The sequence below is a fragment of the Heloderma suspectum genome, chromosome 10 (assembly GCF_057233095.1).
Source record: "Heloderma suspectum isolate Gila_16-S chromosome 10, 16-S_ref, whole genome shotgun sequence".
Lineage (NCBI taxonomy): Eukaryota > Metazoa > Chordata > Lepidosauria > Squamata > Helodermatidae > Heloderma > Heloderma suspectum.
In genome coordinates, this window is record NC_139467.1 from 45,029,749 (window position 1) to 45,049,914 (window position 20,166).

General features: G+C 46.7%; 1 protein-coding gene across 3 annotated transcripts in view; it reads right to left on the reverse strand.

Annotated features, from left to right (window-relative positions):
- Positions 1 to 7,024, reverse strand: part of CSF3R (colony stimulating factor 3 receptor) — a 34,486-nt gene extending 27,462 nt beyond the window's left edge. For 2 of the 3 annotated variants that reach the window (XM_084816212.1, XM_084816210.1), the window contains exon 1: positions 6,437 to 6,525. The gene's annotated coding sequence lies outside the window, so the exon portion shown is untranslated. Of the gene's footprint in view, positions 1 to 6,300 lie in introns of all 3 variants that reach the window. The other variant, XM_084816211.1, reaches the window with a different exon arrangement.
- Positions 7,025 to 20,166: the final 13,142 nt, after the last annotated feature.

Below are 20,166 nucleotides of genomic sequence, written 5' to 3' on the forward strand. Positions count from 1 at the left end.
ACAAAGGTCCGCATAGTTAAAGCAATGGTATTCCCCATAGTAACCTATGGCTGCGAGAGCTGGACCATAAGGAAGGCTGAGCGAAGGAAGATAGATGCTTTTGAACTGTGGTGCTGGAGGAAAATTCTGAGAGTGCCTTGGACTGCAAGAAGATCAATCCAGTCCATACTCCAGGAAATAAAGCCAGACTGCTCACTTGAGGGAATGATATGAAAGGCAAAACTGAAGTACTTTGGCCGCATAATGAGAAGACAGGATACCCTGGAGAAGATGCTGATGCTAGGGGAAGTGGAAGGCAAAAGGAAGAGGGGCTGACCAAGGGCAAGACGGATGGAGGTGACAGACCCGACCTTGGGGGAGCTGGGGGTGGCGACGGCCGACAGGAAGCTCTGGCGTGGGCTGGTCCATGAAGTCACGAAGAGTCGGAAGCGACTGAACGAATAAACAACAAATATAGGGCTGTTTGGGTGGGTGCGTGGGGCCAAGAGACACCACGCCGTAGTCTGCAGGGACTGCTGGAGGGCAAGGTTAAAGCCTCCCCCACCCACCAGTGATCCCAGTGCAGGCAGCATTGCTGTTTCCCTGCAGAGAGGTAGTAGTGGTTGTTGAGGTTAAAGCATCCCCACTCCTCCCATGATCCTGATCAAGACTGCTGTTTTCCCACAGATTTTAGCAGCTGGCTGATCAGCGGGGTGGTGGGGATAAGCAGCTGGGCGCTTGGGGCCACATGGAGAGTGGCCAAGGCCCGTGGACTGCCCGTCTGTAATGTAGAACTTTACATTAATCTCTGTCAAAATGCATTTGGGGGTTTGGGCTCAGCTCTCCATCCAGTCAAGATCATATTGAATCCCATTTCTGTCCTCTAAAGCAGAGGTGGGCAGAAAGTAGATTTGGACTTCAACTCCCAGCATTCCTGACCACTGACTACACTGGCAGGGGCTTCTGGGAGATGAAGTCCCCAAACCTGTAGACCTACCTTCAGCCCACCCCTGCTTTAAGGTACTGGCTGCCTCACCATCTGCAAATGTGCTGAGCATCCATCCCCTCCACTCCCTCATCCATGTCATTTATAAAAATGTTAAATAATACTGGGGCCAGGATAAGGCCCTGCAGCAGCCCCTGCGCTGCTTCTCTCCAGGTTGATGAGCCACCACGGAGCACGCCTCGGACACGGTCCCTCATCCAGCCACAGCTCACCTAAAAGCTGCACCATCTAGTCCACCTGCTACCAGCTCCTCAACAAACAAAACCCACGTCTCGCCTTTTAGTACTTCACCGTATTGGATTGAATCATGCCTCAGCCAGTTAGAAACCTCTCACTCAATTAAAACTACCCCAGGTTAACATAATGGCCACCATGTGTGGGTTATTACAGTTTACCCCAATTATATATGTGGAATTGGGGATCTCAAACTGTTTACCACTGGGAAGATCAACTCCCATCTGTTTAATTCTCAATGAATGTGGACTCCCAGCTAGAACAAGGTGAGGCTTGGCCCAATGGTCTAAGTGAAAAGCTGGAATGCAGTTGCTTTTTATGAGCTTGTCATTTTATCTGGTCCATCCTTTCCATGGGGTTTTTAAGCAGCCACAGAATTATTACCCTGCCAGAACTGACACATATCTGTGGAGCATTTTGAAGGGTTCCCTGACCCCTAGTTTGAATGCAGGCTTCTAGGCCTCAGAAGGTGGGCATCTCTACACCAGCCTATTTAAAATGGTGCTTTCTGCGTCCATTTTAAATGCAGGATCACGATGACTCCTTTTTTCACTGGCTTCCTCCCCCCCCCCCCCCGTATCTGAGTCTTTCATCGATCTCGCTCCTCTTCTTGCCGCTTTTCCTCTTTTCACGGAGGGAACTCAAGTGGAACACAACCGGGTAATTATCAGAGATCTATTTAAAAATGGAACAAAGGGCATTAGGGCAGGAGGCACCCTGGAGGGTCACGGCATCATGTAAAGAGCCTGCAAACGTCTGTGAGGGAGCAACTTTAATTGCAGGATAAAAGCTCTGTGTGAAGAAAGCCGGTGTTGGTGTTTCTTCTCCCGGCAGTGCGGGAGCTGTAATGCGAATACAAGGGAGTGTTTTGTTTTCGAAATGCTAAGTCATGTCCCAGGAGCCAGACCATCCTACACATTTCTAGACTGTTGTTATTTGGTGATGATCTCATGATGCAACAGTACGAGGAACTTTGTCTGGATGGAGCTGTGGAAGTGTGCCAAACTTCAGTGGCTCTTCACTGCAGTAATGTCTGGAAATATCAGATGCATAGGATTGGGCTGTAAAAACTCTCAGAATATACTGATGGCCCTGTTCAAACAACGTGAAGCACAGCAGGAATCATTTGAGAATTGTGAAGCTTTCCTGAAGCTTTTGAATAGTCTGCACATTTGTATTGATTTGAGTGGCCTACTTTTAATATATTCAGTCGGTCTGTACCAGTGCTTATTTGATTGTATGCAATAAAATTACGCAGACCCCTCATGCTCCCCACTTTCTTTTGTCAGTTCTTTGGCAAAGATGTTGCTTCCATTTGATGTTTGCATATGAACATCTGCCCCTTTGCCTGACAGCTGGCCCACCCATCAGTCAAAGTGTCCTGCTCACTTCACAGCAAATGTTGCAATAAACTGGTGGCTTCTTTCTCCAGCCGCCTTCTGAGTACTTGTAATCAATGGCTAGTTTCTAAAAAACCTCAAAAAGCTGCTGGGGCTCAGCCATTCCCAGATGTGTTACCTGGGTTACACAGAGGTCCATTTAAAGGTTACACAGGTTACACAGAGGTTAACCTGTCTCTGTACACAGGTTACACAGAGGTCCTGTCTTTAAAACCCAGATCTGCTATTCCTGGCTACCTGCTAGCATGGGAAAGGCGCTCTGCACATTCTCAGCGGCATTCCCTGTTGCTGCTTCAAAGAAGATCCCTAGCATTGAAAACAGGGAATTAAAGCCTGTGGTGGAGAAGGTCCTGTCAATGGTAAGCCCCCTCTGTGTGTCAGGGAGATGGGCATCCAGCCTAGCCCTTTTCCTGACACACTAGTTTTCTGTATGTGAGAATCATCTGCTGTATGGAGGCAAGCATTAATTCAACCTTGTGAACCCCCACCTGCAGTCTTGGAGCAGCCTAGACACAGGCTCAACACAGGCTTCATAAGGATGGTATGGCAAAAATGAATCACTGATATCAGGATGGTGCTGAAGGTAATTAAGGCAGAAAAGCCATGCTATGGCTCAACCCTAGCACCACCTGCGTCATTTCTGCCTTCCGCATCAGTTAATGCCATTTTAACTGTTCCCTGAATGGTAAAATGTTCCAGGAACTGCTCTATTGAATTTAGTTCCCTTTGATGAAAGAGCACTAGCCTGTGTACTATTTACTTTACATATACAGAAGCAGAGCTCTGTGGAAGCAATCCAGCACTCCTACAGCAGGCAGCAACTCCACCAAACCTGCATCAGGTTCCAAGAGAACCACTGTTTCTTTCAGCCCCCTCAAGGCTGCAGCCTAGTTTTAGCTAATGTAAATGAAAACTCTTTGCATGCTCTCTGTGCCTCTCTCCGATTACAAACAACAAAACCTGGCTCCCCATTGTTTCTCCTTCTGGCAGGAGGGTGTCACCTTCCAAAGGCTGGCAAGAGATTCTAGGTAATAACATCTCTTGTTATTAAGGGACAATAATAGTCCTTTGTCAAACCTCTGACACCCATCAGGAGACATTTTCAGCAAAACCATATTGAGCTGGCACAGAACTGAAAGCTGAAACGCATCGTATTATGGGATAAGAAATGGAAGTGCCTGTCTTCCCCTGCTCCCAAGCTGCAGCTGCTATGATGGGCTCATCAGAGTGAATTTCCAGCTCTGCACAGAGATGTCCAGGAACAGAACACAGGTGCGAGTCTCACTGCAAAGAACTGAGCAGAGGCTGTGGTAGCACCTGGGCAGGCACAAAGCCGGCTCCCTGCCAGAAGATTGGGGGTGACGGAAACCTGAGCAACAGGTCAGTGTGTGGATTAGGGTCAGATCACCACTCCCAAATAGCAGCTGTTGTACACTTCAGAAGAGGCAAGAGCTACAGCCTGTCACTTGTTCCCTGATGGGCACAATTGCTTGGATGCACCAAAACCATTACAAGCTGCTGATTTTTGGAATGGTTGCCAACGTTGTGATTGTCCCAATGTGCCCCTGAGAAAGCGATTTTGAGATCAGTGGTTTGCGACCTCTAAGCTTAAGCAACCTTATGGAACTGCATCAGGAGGCAGTGTGCTGTGCTGAGATCCCAGCATGGCTTGGAGGCATATTTTCTAGACCCAATGTCATGTCAAAATCGAAGCAAATGTACGTGGCTACAAAACACCAGGCAAGAGGAGGCCCATCCCCTTGGGCAGAGCAATAGGCCATTCTTCAGTCTGAAGTGGAACCCTGCACAGTCAGAGTTTTGGAACAGGGAGGCCAAGCGCAGGGAACCCAATGAATAGCACACTGGTGGCCATCTTAGGGCGCAATCCTACTGGGATGGCTGTAAGCCCCCAAACTCGGAGGCTTACAGCCATCCAGTGCAGAGTGGGAGGAATGGTAGAGGTGATGCTTGCCTCCGTGCTCCTCCCACTCTGCATTGGCTAGACAGGGTTTTTTGCCCATCTAGCTGGGGCTCTGTGGAGTGGGAGGGAAGGAGGCTGTGGGGGCTGGGGATATGGTGTAAGCCATCCTCACAGTTCCCTCTGCTCCCTGCAGGATGCCCCCTTTCCTTCCTCTCCAAGGTCACTTTTGCGACCTCCGAGAGGCAACTAATGCAGTTCTGTCCACGCTCCAGTTCTCTGCAAGGGGGAGGATGTGGGTGCGGGGAGTTTGGATTCCTGGCCCCGAGGTCGGAGTGCTGCCTCCAACCTTGGACCCAGGAATCCAAAATATCCAATGGTCCCCCTGGACTCTGTCTAGGGGCCATGGGATTGCTCCCTCCATGGCCTTTAATTAAGGACTAGCCAAATGCATGGTCTGTTACTGGCCTTAGCTGAGCAGCAGAGCACATACTTTATGTGGAGATAGTTCCAGATTAATTCCCAGCATTTTGAGTTAAAAAGATTTCAGATAGCAGGTGAGGGAAAAGACCTCTCTCTGCCCAAAACCTTGGAGAGCTGCTACCAGTTCGAGAGCTGCTACTGGGCTAGGAGGGTCAGTGGAATGATTTAATATTAGGCAGCTTCCTGTCATCATTCCCTCTAATAATGAACTCAGATGGTTGAGTGCCAACAGAACTGGAGACAAAATGGGGCCACTGTGAAACAAAGAGATATCAGCATAATCAGGTGAACCTCCAGGTATTCAGCATTTCAAAACAAAACAAAACAAAAAATCCAGCCCAATGAGGACTGAGCATGCTCAGTGGCCTCCAGAAATGTTGAGTGTCAGTTAGAAAAGAAAACAGAAAACTGGAAGGAAGGGGGAGAGGAGAGACAATTGGCTGGTTTGAGCCCCTTACACCCTCTAGTATCCTGGACGAGGACAAGGCTGGCAGGAACTCTGAACAGAGGCATTCCTGCTAGGGGGTGACGGTCCACTGCAACATTTTGTTATAGGTCCCACTGGTGTCCCTTAGCCCTGATGGCCAAGGGCGCAATCCTATGCATGCTGAAACAGAAAACAGTCCGAGAACTCCCAGCATTCCCCAGCCAGCCAGCCTGGGAGTTCTAGGACATTTTTCTGTCTCAACATGCATAGGATTGCACCCTAAACAGAAACCGCGTGTTCAGAGGAACACCCCTATGCCCCAATACCAGATGATGGGGTTCAAGAGGAGACTGTCAGCACCTCATGCCCTGCTTGTGAGTGCCCAGAAGTCTGGACTGGATGGCTCTGGGTCTGCCTAGCAAGGCAGTTCACCTGTCCTCCCACCTGCCCCTCCATTCTAGAACCATTGCTGTCAGTCCATCAGGGCTCTCCTGTGCCCCTCACGTCACTGCCTCATCTGGTATACAGTTTCAATCTCATCCTTGTCCTGTAGCGCATAGCTTAGTTGCACATGTTAGCAACATGCAGCTAGCTGGGACTATGCTTTGCCTGGGCATTCTCACACCACAGTGAGTGGCATATGCCTCTGCCACACACCTATCTTCTGGCACAGGCAGGGGTAGCACACCCATGCATCCCAGAACATATCTAGGGCAACGCTCAATGGTGCAGGCCCTTGAGAAGGCAACACACACACACACACTGGGCACATGGCTGCATGCTCTACGTGGCACACTCATACAACCCAACATGCAGTTGCAAAAATAAGGATTCTGGGTTCCCCAGAACTTACCTCAACTCGCTATCCCCTGACTCTCTGCCCATTCTAGGAATGTATCCACAAGACAGCAGAATGGAATCATCTGGCAGTGTGCTGCCTCCCCCCCGCCCCATTAGTTCCTCAAAATGAAAAAGACCATTTAACCCACCGAGCACAAAGCGCTGTCGTTAATTCCCCCGTTTCTCTGTCTCTGAGCAAGGTGATTGCAAAACGCGTCTCCGTTATCTGCCCAACTCTGTCTCCAGGAAGGAAGGAACTCTGTGGCTAGCACACTCGCACACACACATGTCTTGCAGAGCTGTGAGAGAGGCAGCCCCTGCCTCAACTTCCCCAACCCTCACAGTTTTATAGGGGCCTTTCACAGAGCCACCGATGTGGCAACCATCATCACCTTTCCTACCACATGCTGGGACTGCTCAGAAATTGTAACAGGAGAGACCACCACGTAGGAGTTCTTCAGGAGCTGGGGAAGTGTGGGTGGCTGGGCCTGACTGTCCAGCCCAGCCCAGCAAATCTTCATAGGATTTAAAGGCTGCTCTGTTTGCATGGGGTCACAAGTAGTTCTCATAATTACGGATTCTGAGAAGTTGGTAAGAGACTCTCAATAAAATAGGTTCAAAACTGGTTGTTGGCTCTCGGAGAGCCTGCTGTTGCTGTGATGCCCTAAAAGGTTCACAAATATCCAAGCAGCTCAGGGGGAGAGTCAGCCACAGAATGTTGAACACGAGTGCAGCTGCTGCAAGACAAAAAGAAACAAAGTAAAATCAGTTTGATTTTGTGTGTGCGCATGTGCGTGTACACGCGTGTGCACACATGTGTGTGCAGCTTCCCAAAATGTCGTGAGATCAGGGACAGGATACAATCTGTTATTTCCCCTATATTTAGTGACTTTAAATATTGTATAACAATTTAAAAATATTACTTTTTTTTTTTTTAAACTTGGGTTTATTATTGAAAGAATCCAAATCTTTTAGATAGTTCCTGCTCAGGGTTCAGATGCAGGGATGCCCCAGTGGTGAGACTGGAGGAACAGTGGCACGCTGTTAATTCTGCACTCATGGGGCCCAATTGCCTCCCTTGGCCAAAGGGGTCTACATTCTCCAAAACTAAAAATGGCCTGAACAAGTCAAAGCTGGGGACCAATTTGACTAAAGCCCTATTCAGATGACACCTGTGGGGATGTCAGATCAATGCACAGACAAGGTGAATGAGAGAACAGCACCTGTGAGTATGGACTCTATTCACAGCTTCAGGGAAATGCATGGAAGGGGCAGGGCCATCATGCATGAAGGCCCCCCCTCCCCGCAGCTGAATAGGGCTCATTTTGGGCAGCTTGCATTCCTCGTCAAGGCTCTGCCCCCTTACAAACGGCCAGCGGAGCTGTATGTTTACTTCATTGGGATGGAGGGTGATTGTGAAAACAGGCAAATTGCACAATTCCACTCCACTTTTCTGACACTTGGGATGGTGTCACTTCCTGTACAAATGAGTTGTTTGTTACGGAATTATGTACTATAATATGCTTACTAAAGACAGGGAAGTTTTCCACCAGGTCTGGTTTAGAGAGAAAAGATGCTAGTCCTCATTACCTTCTTCGTGTCTGGTTGGAGGGCTGACTTCCCTTTCTCTCTGCAAGCAGATCTTCCTTCTTTTATTTAATATAAAATATTTATTCTGCCTTTCCACTTTGATGTGAGCTGCCTTGAGCACTGTTGTGTTCAATTTTAAAATACACACATTTTAATGTTTTTATTTTTATATCCCACCTTTCCCCCCTCATACAAAGAACCCAAGGCGGCTCACATGGTCCCCCTCCTCTCCATTTTTATCCTCGCAACAACCCTGTGTGTAGGTTAGGCTAAGGGTCAGTGACTGGCCCAAAGTCACCCAGAGAGCTTCATGGCATGAGTGGGGACTGGAACCCGGATCTCCCGAGTCCCAGTCCAAACTCTAACCACACCACCACAACTGGTTTATTACATCATCATAAACACAATAAAACAGTCACAAAAAGGAAAAAAACCCAGGGGCAATCAATAAAACAATAAGTTGGAGGGAGCAAATAAACTAAGGAAGACTGAAACAAAAAGGTCTTCAGCCTATGTCAGAAGACCAGCAAAGAGGAGATGAAGTGGATCCTGGGGGAAGGAGTTCCACATTCAGCACACTGTACCACCCCTGAGTAGGTCCTGTCCTATGTTCCTGCCAATCATGCAAGAGAGCCTCTCCTGCTGACCTCAGGCAGGATCATATGGGAGGAGATGGTCCTTTAAGTATCCTGATCCCAAGTCGTTTAAGGCTTTAGAGGTAATAACCAGCACTTCAAATTGCATCTGGAAGTGAACTGGAAACTAGTGAAATTGATCTAGAAGTGGAGCAATAGACTCCAAAGGATGGCTTCCAGTTAATTCTTGCACAGCTGCATTTTGAACCAGCTGAAGTTTCCAAATACTGTTTGAAGGAAGCCCTGTGCAGAATGCATTACAGTAATTCAATCTAACAGTAACTAAGGCATGCGTGGCTGTGGCCAGGACTTTTCCTTGTCTTGCACAATTTCCACTTTTACTGAGTCTATTTAAGAATATAATTAGCATTGTAGCTTGGCTGTCCAAGAGCTGATCTTTGTCAAAACAAGACACTTTCCAAAAGAGTGAGGCTTCTTTGCAAGGTCCATAAATTAAGATGGTTTTGCTAATCTTTTATCAGCTTAGGCTGATATACAACTATGACCCTTCCTGGACAGTGATAGTCTTGCAACAGTTATTCATGCTTTGGTAACCTTCCATTTGGATTCTTGCAGTGCATTATATGTGGGGTTAACTTTGTAAACAATCTGGAAACTTCAGCTAGCCCAAAACAAGGTAACTAGATCGTTAATGGGACTGGCCGATATGATCACATTATACCAGTACTTTGCCATCTGCAGTGACTGCCAGTCCATTTCTGGGCCCAATTCAAAATGCTGGTTTTAACCTTTGAAGCCTTAACCATCTTGGGGCCATGCTACCTAAAGGAGAGTCTCCTCCCCAATTTACCTGCCTAAACTCGAAGGTGGCCCCATCAAATGAGGTGAGGTCAGTGTCCTTTTCTGTGGAATGCCCTCCCCAGAGAGACTCATCTGGTGCCTAGATTATGGTATTTTCCGTCCCAGGTGAAGAACTTTTTAATTTCCCGGGCACTTTAGGAACTCTTAAGTGGTTTTAGATATTTACACTTCTTTATCCCCGCTGCTAGTGTTACTTTTGGTTTTATTGGCTGGCTTTGCACATAATGCTAACCAATGGTATATATTGTTACATTCTGGGTTATGGTGTTGTGTGAACCAAGCTGAGCAAACAATCCATGATTTGTTAACCATGAAAGAGAAACCCAGAAAGAGAACCCATGGTTTGTTGTTGGGTTGTGAACTCTGGGCTGTTTAAACCATGGGTTGTTGTTACATGTGAACTCAGAACCATGGATTGTTCATGGCTTTTGTCAGGCTACAGAGGTGGCAGGCAAGAGTGATCCAAAAAAACAGCCACTGTACATGCCAGTACTATAGCATCACAAAGGCTTTTAGTGTACAGGGAGGGAGTGGGTGAAGAAGGAGGGAAACAAACAACCCAGGGATCGAGAAAACCAGACAAACTCTGTACAGGGCAACAAACCATTGGTTAACCATGGGTTAAATAAACCATGGGTTAGCATTATGTACGAACCAGATGCTGGTTTTATCATGTTTTTACCCAATTTGTTCTCTCATTGTTTTATTGTAAAAACAAAAAGAGACAGTGAAGAGCTCCAAAAGGTTCTCTCCTAACTGTGGGAATGTGGCCAAGTGAATCTACTAGTATTGTTAATTTTTGTCTTGGCTTTGTGGTTCACCCAGGAGATAAGAGCGTGCATGACTCGGCGGAGGCCTTACAGTAGAATCTGCTTAGCTCATCCAGTCCTCAGGATAAAATAAATCCAAGCGAGCTTCAATCAACCAGATAAACCAGCATAATGACAAAATGTTACCTAAGAAAACAAGATCAAGTGAGCAGCACAGAAAGCAAGAAAACAGCAGGGAGTGAGGACAATCTGATTACCAAGTTGTTCATGCTGAAAAGATAGAAGGCATGATTTTGCCAGGCACCTCTTAGCTTCCAGCCACAATTCCAAGGGCTGTTGATTATCTAGAACACCCATACGCACCCTAGGCTCAATGGAATAAATATCTGTTTGTAAGTCCTTAGGTGTGACCTATTTAGCACCTGAGGTTTAAGCAATATTTGTCTAGAGCAGCTAGAGCTCATCTTTGGCGAGACTTATTTTAATGAAACATCAGAGGCGCTGGGCTGTTCCTCCTACAGAGCATTCTGCTTCAATCTAGGAAGTTCAGCAGCCAGACAGGTTTGTTGTTGTTCAGTCATTCAGTCGTGTCCGACTCTTCGTGACCCCATGGACCATAGCATGCCAGGCCTTCCTGTCCTGCGCTCTCTCCCGGAGCGTGCTCAAGTCCATATTCATTGCATCGGTGATGCTATCTATCCATCTCATCCTCTGCCGTCCCCTTCTCCTTTTGCCTTCAGTCTTTCCCAGCATCAGGGTCTATTCCAGAGAGTTTTCTCTTCGCATTAGGTGGCCAAAATATTTGAGCTTCAGCTTCAGTATCTGTCCTTCCAATGAGCACTCAGGTTGATTTCCTTTAGGATGGACTGATTTGACCTCTTTGCAGTCCAGGGGACTCGTAAGAGTCTTCTCCAGCACCACAGTTCGAAAGCATCAATTCTTCGGCGCTCAGCCTTCCTTATAGTCCAGCTCTCACAGCCATACGTTACTACTGGGGAAACCATAGCTTTGATTAGACGGACTTTTGTTGGCAAGGTGATGTCTCTGCTTCTTACTATGCTGTCTAGGTTTGCCATAGCTTTCCTCCCAAGGAGCATGTGTCTTTTAATTTCATGGCTACAGTCACCGTCTGCAGTGATCTTGGAGCCCAAGAAAATAAAATCTGTCACTGCTTCCATTTCTTCCCCTTCTATATGCCAGGAAGTGATGGGGCCAGATGCCATGATCTTCGTTTTTTTAATGTTGAGTTTCAAACCAGCTTTTGCACTCTCCACTTTCACCTTCAACAAGAGGCTCTTTAGATCCTCTTCGCTTTCTGCCATTAGGGTGGTATAGTCTGCATATCTGAGGTTGTTGATAATTCTCCTGGCAATCTTAATTCCAACCTGTGATTCATCCAACCCGGTGTTTCTCATGATGTACTCTGCATATAAGTTAAATAAGCAGGGAGACAATATGCAGCCTTGTCATACTTCTTTCCCAGTTTTGAACCAATTGGTTGTTCCATGTCTGGTTCTTACTGTTGCTTCTTGACCCTCGTACAGGTTTCTCAGGAGACAGGTAACGTGGTCTGGTACCCCCATCTCTTTCAGAATTTGCCAGAGTTTGTTGTGATCCACACAATCAAAGGCTTTAGCATAGTCAATGAAGCAGAAATAGACGTTTTTCTGGAATTCTTTTGCTTTCTCCATGATCCAGTGAAAGTTGGCGATTTGATCTCTAGTTCCTCTGCCTTTTCGAAACCCAGCTTGTACTTCCGGTAGTTCTCAGTTCGCATACTGCTGAAGCCTAGCTTGCAGGATTTTGAGCATCACCTTGCTGGCATGTGAAATGAGCGCAATTGTGCGGTAGTTTGAACACTCTTTGGCGTTGCCCTTCTTTGGAACTGGAATGTACACTGACCTTTTCCAGTCTTGTGGCCACTGTTGAGTGTTCCAAATTTGTTGGCATATTGAGTGCAGCACTTTAACAGCAAGCCAGACAGGTAGGTGACCCATAATTAACAATGTTGCTTTTAAAAAACCCAGTGCAGATGGAACTGAAAACAATAAAGTCAAAAGGCAGCATCAAGTGGGCAGAACTGCATACTTTTTTTATGGAGTTGGCTCATGTATTCAGCTGCAAGTCATTTAGTGCCCAGTATTCCAATAAAGAGAAGTCAAAGGATGAGGATGCATGTGTGAACCATACCCTAGTTGGATCTTCAGGAGTTTTTTGTTCCTTTCATCCTTAATTTATATCCTGCTTTCCCACACAATGTGCCCAAAGCAGCTCACAAGGCAAGAACAGCAATACAAAAACAAGAATGTGTGTCAATACGTCAACTGTAATAATAAATCAGTACAATAACAACCCAAACAGTTCACTTTACTAATCCCAACATTGTAACTTTTTCAATTCATTGCAAAATAGGCAATATCAACCACTAAAACACAGTTGATCTTATTTATCAGTAATGCTTAAGTCAGAATCAAATATACCACACTTCTCCAGTGCACGGAGGTAGAAACAAACACGCAGGCAAGAACCAGCCCCGCCCCGAGTGCCAAAGGCAGGAAATAACAGCCAGCTTTCTTACAACCTGCCAACAGTGCCGAGTCTCGCTCTGGGGCAGTTCCGAGGGGCGGGCGAGGCTCTTCCCTGCCCTGCGTGCTGGATGTCCCTGCTGCTTCTAGACGGCGCTTGTGGCGGCTGCAGAGACGTGCTGAGCCACGCTGGTTGCCAGCGTGTTCCATTTCCCACGGCACAATGAGCCCAGCAGCAGCAGCAGCTCCTCTCTCCCGGGTCCTGCCCTCTCGCTCTGGTGCAGGTCTTAAAGCTCCAACAGAGGCAAGGGGGGTGGTGATGTTTGGTCTCTTCCCGGGTGCTCTGGATATTCCTGCTGCATCTGTGGTGATAATCACGGAGGGGGATTTGAACAACACTTGACAAGAAGCAGCAGAAGATCTAGGAGATGAGTAGGAGGCGGAGGCAGCAGCATGATCTCCAGTCAGGGCTGGCATCGGCTTCGAGCCTCCTTGGGTAGCTGCCAAGGGCCCAGCACCTTGGAAGGGCCCACTGCTGGTGCCTGCCTTGAGCTGCTCTGGGATTTTCGTTCTGGCCCAGCATGCTAAGCACTGCCAGGCATAAGAACCTAAGAAAAGCCCTGCTGGATCAGACTAAAGGCCCTTCTGGTCTGGCATTCTGTTCACGCAGAGGCCCACCAGCTAGCTGCCTGTGGGAAGCTCACAGGCAGGACACGAGTACAACAGCTGCCCCCTCCAGCAGGGTCTGGGGCATTGTGAGAAATCTTAATGGTGGCTAGATGCCCCCCCGCCCACTGCTGCTTGGAATGCTGCCACTGCTGCCTAGAAACCCCATCAGGGGCCTATAGCCAAGGAGGAGGCCCCCTAGGAGATGTTGCCTTGGGGTTCTCTGGCCAGCTTCTCTTTAGTTTATGGCTGGACAGCTACCAGGTTTGTACTCTTGCGCCTCTCCAGAACCAGGGAAACAGACACCACGTGGTGGTGCTTCTCTGTCCTGTTAATTAACCTGTTGACTAGAGTCAATTTTTTTTCTAGCCCTATAGACAGTAAAGTTTTATCCTTTGAAACCCTTCCCTAGAGTGCCAACTGTCCCTTGGGTGGCTTCTCCACTCCAGGTGAGTCCACAGGGCTTTGCCACTCTATTAGTGCTGGTAATGAGGATCTCATAAACCGGATCTTTAAGAAGTAGGGAGGGCAACATGAAAACTCGCTGGTTTAATAGACTAGATTCTCTGTAATAACTGATAATTCCAGATGAAAATGCTAGTGTGGAAGTAACCTTCCTAAACAAACTCACCAAAATCCATATAAACTCTTGCTGTGGGGGTTAGGATAACCCTCCCATGTGTTCAAGGAACAGGGTTGTGGGGATGTGGCCATCCCCCCCCTCCATATACCCAGTGTACATGAGAAAGGGCTCTATGCCTTGACAGACCCTCCACTTGAAGAGGGATCCTGACCCAATCAGGGTCCACGATTCTAGAGGTTCTCTATCCATGTATATGGAGCTCCTCCCCGCATGCCCAGATGGTGTCACCCATGACCCACTTCACACATTCTTTGGACCTGTGTGTGTGTGGAGTTGTCTGAACCCCCTACTGCAACCTATTTAGTTAATAGAAAGCTGAGGTAAAAAAAATCAATATAAACTAGTCAGTATAATATGATGCAGGGCTAAATCCAGTCTCTGCATATAAATCCCACAGTCAGAAACAAATCTTACATCCTAACATCTTATTTATTAGGCTGATCAGAATTTCTTCTTATAAGCCAAGAAGCATGCCAAATTGACACATTCCAAAATCTCTGACAATGCAATCCTATGCATGTTAACTTAGAAGTACCTCCCATATTGACTTGATAAATGCATGTTCCAGTCATTACAAAGAGGTTAAATTTCTCAGTGTCCTAAACAACTGTGCCCTAGAACAGTTGGTCATAGAACTGACTAGAGGGGAGGTGACCCTGGACTTAATCCTAACTGGTGCTGCTCAGGACCTAATGTGAGATATGAGTGTTGTCTAACAAATTGGAACAGTGACTATCACTATTTGATTTATATTACTGTTTACTATCACTTTTTTGTACTATCACACTTAGTTTATATTTAAGCAGAAAATTGCCAACCCAGTCCAACACGGATCACATTTGACTTCAAAAGACGAAATGTCTCTAAAGTGAGAGAGCTGGTAAAAAGGAAGGTGGAGTCAAGAGGGTTAAATCTCTCCAAAATGCTTGGAGGTTACTCAAAACCGCAGTAACAGAAGCTCAGCTCCAATGTATACCACAGGTCAGGAAGGGTAGCACCTAGTCCAAGAGGTCACTGGCATGGCTAACGAGCAATGTCAAGGAAGCTATTAGAGAAAAGAAGGCTTCCTTCAAAAAAATGGAAGTCTTGCCCAAATGAGGAGAACAAAAAGGAACACAAACTTGCACAAAAGGAAATGCAAGCAGACAATAACTCATGCAAAAAAGCATTTTGAAGAGCACATCGTTAATAGCATGAAGGCCAATATTAAAGAATTCTTTAAATATATCAGAAGCAGGAAACCAGCTAGGGAGGCAGTTGGACCAGTGGATGACAACAGACTTACAGGAGTATTAAAAGAGGATAAAGAGATTGCCAGGAAGCTGAATGAATTCTTTTCATCTGTCTATACTGCAGAAGATGTAGGGCAGATACCTGTGCTTGAAGTGATGTTTTCAGGAAGGGAGTCTGAGGAATTGATGCCAAAAGTGGTGACAAGAAATGAAGTTATTGACCTTATTGACAAATTGAAAGCTAAGAACATAAGAGGGGGTGGGAAGAGAATACAGGAAATTACCAACTGTTCAGCTTGACATCAATAGCTGGAAAAGTCCTAGAACAAATAATTAAGGCATCAGTCTGTGAACATTTAGAAAAAATGCTGCAGTCACAAAGAGTCATCACGGGTTTTTCAAGAACAGGTCATGCCAGACAAACCTTATTTCCTTTTTTGATAGTTACTAGTTGATAGAGCAGGGGAGTGCTGTGGATGCAGCATATCTTGATTTCAGCAAGGCTTTCGACAAAGTTCCCCATGATATTCCTGATGGCAAGCTGACAAAATGTGGGATAGACAATGCTACTGTTAGGCAGATTTGTAGCTGGTTGATAGACCATACCTAAAAAGTCATCGACCTGGAAAGAAGAGACAATTGGGGGGCTGCAGCAGGGTTCTGACCTGGGCCCAGCATTGCTTAACATCTTTATTAACCTGGGTGAAGGAATAAAAGGAATGCTTATCAAATTTGCAGATGACACCAAACTGGGTGGCATAGCGAATACTTTAGAAGACAGAAATGGGATTCAAGAAGATCATGAGCTGGAAAAATTATGGGCTGGCTTCTAATGAGTTTGAACATTGTTATGTCTTTTTACAAAAAAACTGTGCTGGCTGAGTGGCCAACTTTTGTATCTTTAAAAGCTCTTCTACACAATGTTAACCCTGCCTCCAGTGACCCCTGGCTCCGCCTCTGCTGACCTGCTTTCCACCCCACAGTCAGATTGGCCACCGGCCACCACTGACCACTCTATCCTGCTTTAGTCAGACTTCACCCAGAGTACCATGTCCATTTCTGGGCATTACAGTTTAAGAAGAATATTGACAAATTGGAACATGTCCAGAGTGGGGCAACAAAAATGGTGAGGGGGCTGGAGACCAAGCCTTATGAAAAAGGTGGAAGAAGTTGGGTATGTTTAGTTTGGAGAAGAGGCAATTGAGATGCAATATGATAGCCACCTTCAAATATCTGAAAGGTATAGATGATGGAGCAAATTTGTTTTCTGTTGCTGAAGATGATAGGATCAGGAAAAAAGAACTTGAATAAATATTAGGAAGTGCTTCCTGATGGTACAAGCTGTTTAACCATGAAACAGACTACCTCAGAAGGTGGTGGACTCTCCTTTATTAGAGGTTTTAGGTAAAGGCTGGATGGCCACCCATCAGGGATGCATTGGCAGTGGGTTGGACTGGATGACTTTTGGGGTCCTTTCCAACTCTATGATTTAGATTCTATAATCTAAATCTGCATAATTTTTAATTGTTTGTTTCCATTATTGTAAGATGCCTTGGAGAAAAGTATTTTTAAAGGTGGGGTAAAAAATTCTAAAATAAAAGTTAAAAGCCACCGAGGTCGGGGGTAAGTGTCAGGAATGAATCTGAGCGTGTGGAGATGTCTGGCAGCTCAGATTTGGAATCAGAATGGGAACAGCAAGAACAGAGGGAGGCCCCCTCCATAGTAAGCTCAGATGCGGCGAGACTTTCTTCCTAAGGTGGCCCAGTCTGAATGGCTCCCCCATTCCTCCACCATGAGAACTCAAGTTTTGGAGGAGGAGGAGGGTGAGGGGTGTGACTTGAGGGATGCTAGGGTCCATCACAGAGCGAAGTGGGAAAAGTTAGGGGCAGGGTTCAGAGGCTTCTCCAGGTTGGCCACTCCTGGAAGCCAATGTAGAAAGGAGCCACCCTAAGGGAGGGGCATCCCTGCGAAGCAAATCTGGCTGTGAAGTTCATGCCCAGACTGCTGGCAACTTCTCTACTTTCCACCTCGTCTCCTCTATTGATATTCAAAGATGTGTGGATCAGCTGGTTCTATGCAGTCTAAGAGTTTCCTAAAATCTGCGTTTGTAAAGAAGCTAGTTGTTAACTAATAAAGTAGAATTAGCCTGAAGCCTTGTTTCCTGGAGCGAGTTGATTTTGAAGGCAGAGGACACAGGTGTTGCTGCTGCTGTCTGAATCAGGTTCATGGTGCGGAGAAAGGTGAGCTTAACCTGGTGACTGGTTTAAAGTCAAAATCCAGTCTGACTTATCCCTCCCCATAGCTGCTTTTAGATTTAAAAACAATCCATAAATGATCCCATTCATGGAACTTGCATGTCAAATCTAGTTTGGCCCTGTCTGAAGACTATCTCAGTGAAGAAAGAAAACGGATAAGTACAGGGAGGTACCTATTAGAACATCAGAAAAGATATTTTTGTTATTGCAACCCTATGTAATTAAATTGTTGGGGAAGATGGGGGCACCTTAGATTACCACAGGTGAGGTAACTTGTGATATTTTGCAAAATTCTTTAGAAGCCCCAGTGAAGGGAGAGGAATATTGGTGGAGTGTTCTTATTTTTAGGGTGGCCAGGTATAAAAGATGACAGGGCTCCTGCACCTTTAATAGTTGTGTAGCAGAGGGATTGCAGTGACTGGAGCTTGTTAGGAGGGTTGAAATTCCCTCTTCTACAAACTATTAAAGGTGCAGGAGCCCTGTCCTCTCTCCAAACAGGGAGAATGGTCATCCAAATGGCAAATGAGGTTCAATGTAAGCAAGTGTAAAGTGATGCACATTGAGGCAAAACATCCCAACTGATGTGCGAATACACCCCAGCTCAGGTTCTCCAGGCACCTGCTGAAACACTGTCCCTGCTCACCCACTCTGGACCCACACTCAAGCCCCCACAAGCTCGGTGAGTCACCCGCACTCACCCCAGGCCAACCAGCAAGCGCCCACCATTTTGCTGCCTTTAAAAAAAAAATCAGAAAAAGGGAGTTTTTAAAAATGTGCATATTTAAATATATGCAGTTTGGGGCTAGGAAAGCTTGATATGCACAATATTTTGCATATTAAGCTTTCCCAGCCCCAAACTGCGCATATTTAAATATGCACATTTTTAAAAACTCCCTTTTTTCATTAAAAAAGTGAGGCAAAATGGTGGGCGCTTGCCAGACAGGTCATGGTGAGTCCGGGAGGGTGTGAGCAAGGGCAGGGGCTCAGTGGGCGCGGTCCAGGGGTTGAGGATGGGGTGTGTGCGTGTGTGTGATGGACTCCTAGACCCAGTCAGGTGTCTGCAACATCCCTAAGTATAACCAGATGGGATCTGATTGGTGGGAGATTCAGGATAGATGAAAAGAAGTACTTCTTTACACAGTGCACAGTTAAACTAGAATTCGCTACCACAAGATGTGGTGATGGCTACCAACTTGGATGGTTTTAAAAGGGGGTTAGACAAATTCCTGAAGGCAAAGGCTATCACTGGCTACTAGTCCTGATGTCTATGTGCTACCTCCAGTGCCAGAGGCAATGAGCCTAGGTACACCAGTTGCTGGGGAACATGGCTGGGAGGGTGCTGTTGCGCTCATGCCCTGCTTGTGGGTTCCTGGTTGACAGCTGGTTATCATAGAATCATAGAATAGAATCATAGAATAGTAGGGTTGGAAGGGGCCTACAACACAAGGCCATAGAGTCCAACCCCCTGCTCAATGCAGGAATCCAAGTCAGAGCATCCCTGACAGATGGTTGTCCAGCCAGCCTCGTCTTGAACGCCTCCAGTGTGGGAGAGCCCTCCACCTCCCTAGGTAATTGGTTCCATTGTCGTATTGCTCTAACAGTCAGGAAGTTTTTCCTGATGTTCAGCCGGAATCTGGCTTCCTGTAACTTGAGCCCATGATTCTGTGTCCTGCACTCTGGGATGATCAAGAAGAGATCCTGGCCTTCTTCTCTGTGACAACCTTTCAAGGACTTGAAGAGCGCTATCATATCTCCCTTCAGTCTTCTCTTCTCAAGGCTAAACATGCCCAGTTCTTTCAGTCTCTCTTCATAGGGCTTTGTTTCCAGTCCCCTGATCATCTTTGTTGCCCTCCTCTGAACCCTCTCCAGTTTGTCTGCATCCTTCTTAAAGTGTGGTGCCCAGAACTGGACACAGTACTCCAGATGAGGCCTAACCAGTGCTGAGTACAGGGGAACTAGTACTTCCCGGGATTTGGAAGCTATGCTTCTATGAATGCAGCCCCAAAGAGCATTTGCCTTTTTTGCAGCCACATCACATTGTTGGCTCATATTCAGCTTGTGATGGACAACAATTCCAAGATCCTTCTCGTTTGTAGTGTGGTTGAGCCACGTATCCCCCATCTTGTAACTGTGCATTTGGTTTCTTTTTCTTAGGTGCAGAACTTGGCATTTATCCCTATTAAATGTCATTCTGTTGTTTTCTGCCCAGCGCTCCAGTCTATCAAGATCACTTTGAATTTTGTTTCTGTCTTCCAAAGTATTAGCTATCCCACCCCATTTTGTGTCATCTGCAAATTTGATCAGCATTCCCTGCACCTCCTCCTCCAAGTCATTAATACAAATGTTGAAGAGCACTGGGCCCAGGACCGAGCCCTGCGGTACCCCACTCGTTACCTCTCCCCAGTTGGAGAAGGTCTCATTGATAAGCACTCTTTGAGTCCGATTCTGTAGCCAACTGTGGATCCACTGGATCGTTGTTTCATCTAGCCCACTTTGAGCTAGTTTGCTCATCACAATATCATGGGGCACTTTGTCAAAAGCTTTGCTGAAGTCGAGGTATATGACGTCTACAGAACATACCGAGGCTGGGCGGCAGGCGCTGGCGGAGCGCTAGGGGCAGGCCATGCCAGGTAAGGGGAACAAGGGAGAGATGTGTAGTATCTGTCCCCTGCTCCGGGCCTGTCCAGAGCCAAAGGATGGCTGGGGGAGGCGTGACCCCATCTTCTGGCCTTCGTTTGCTG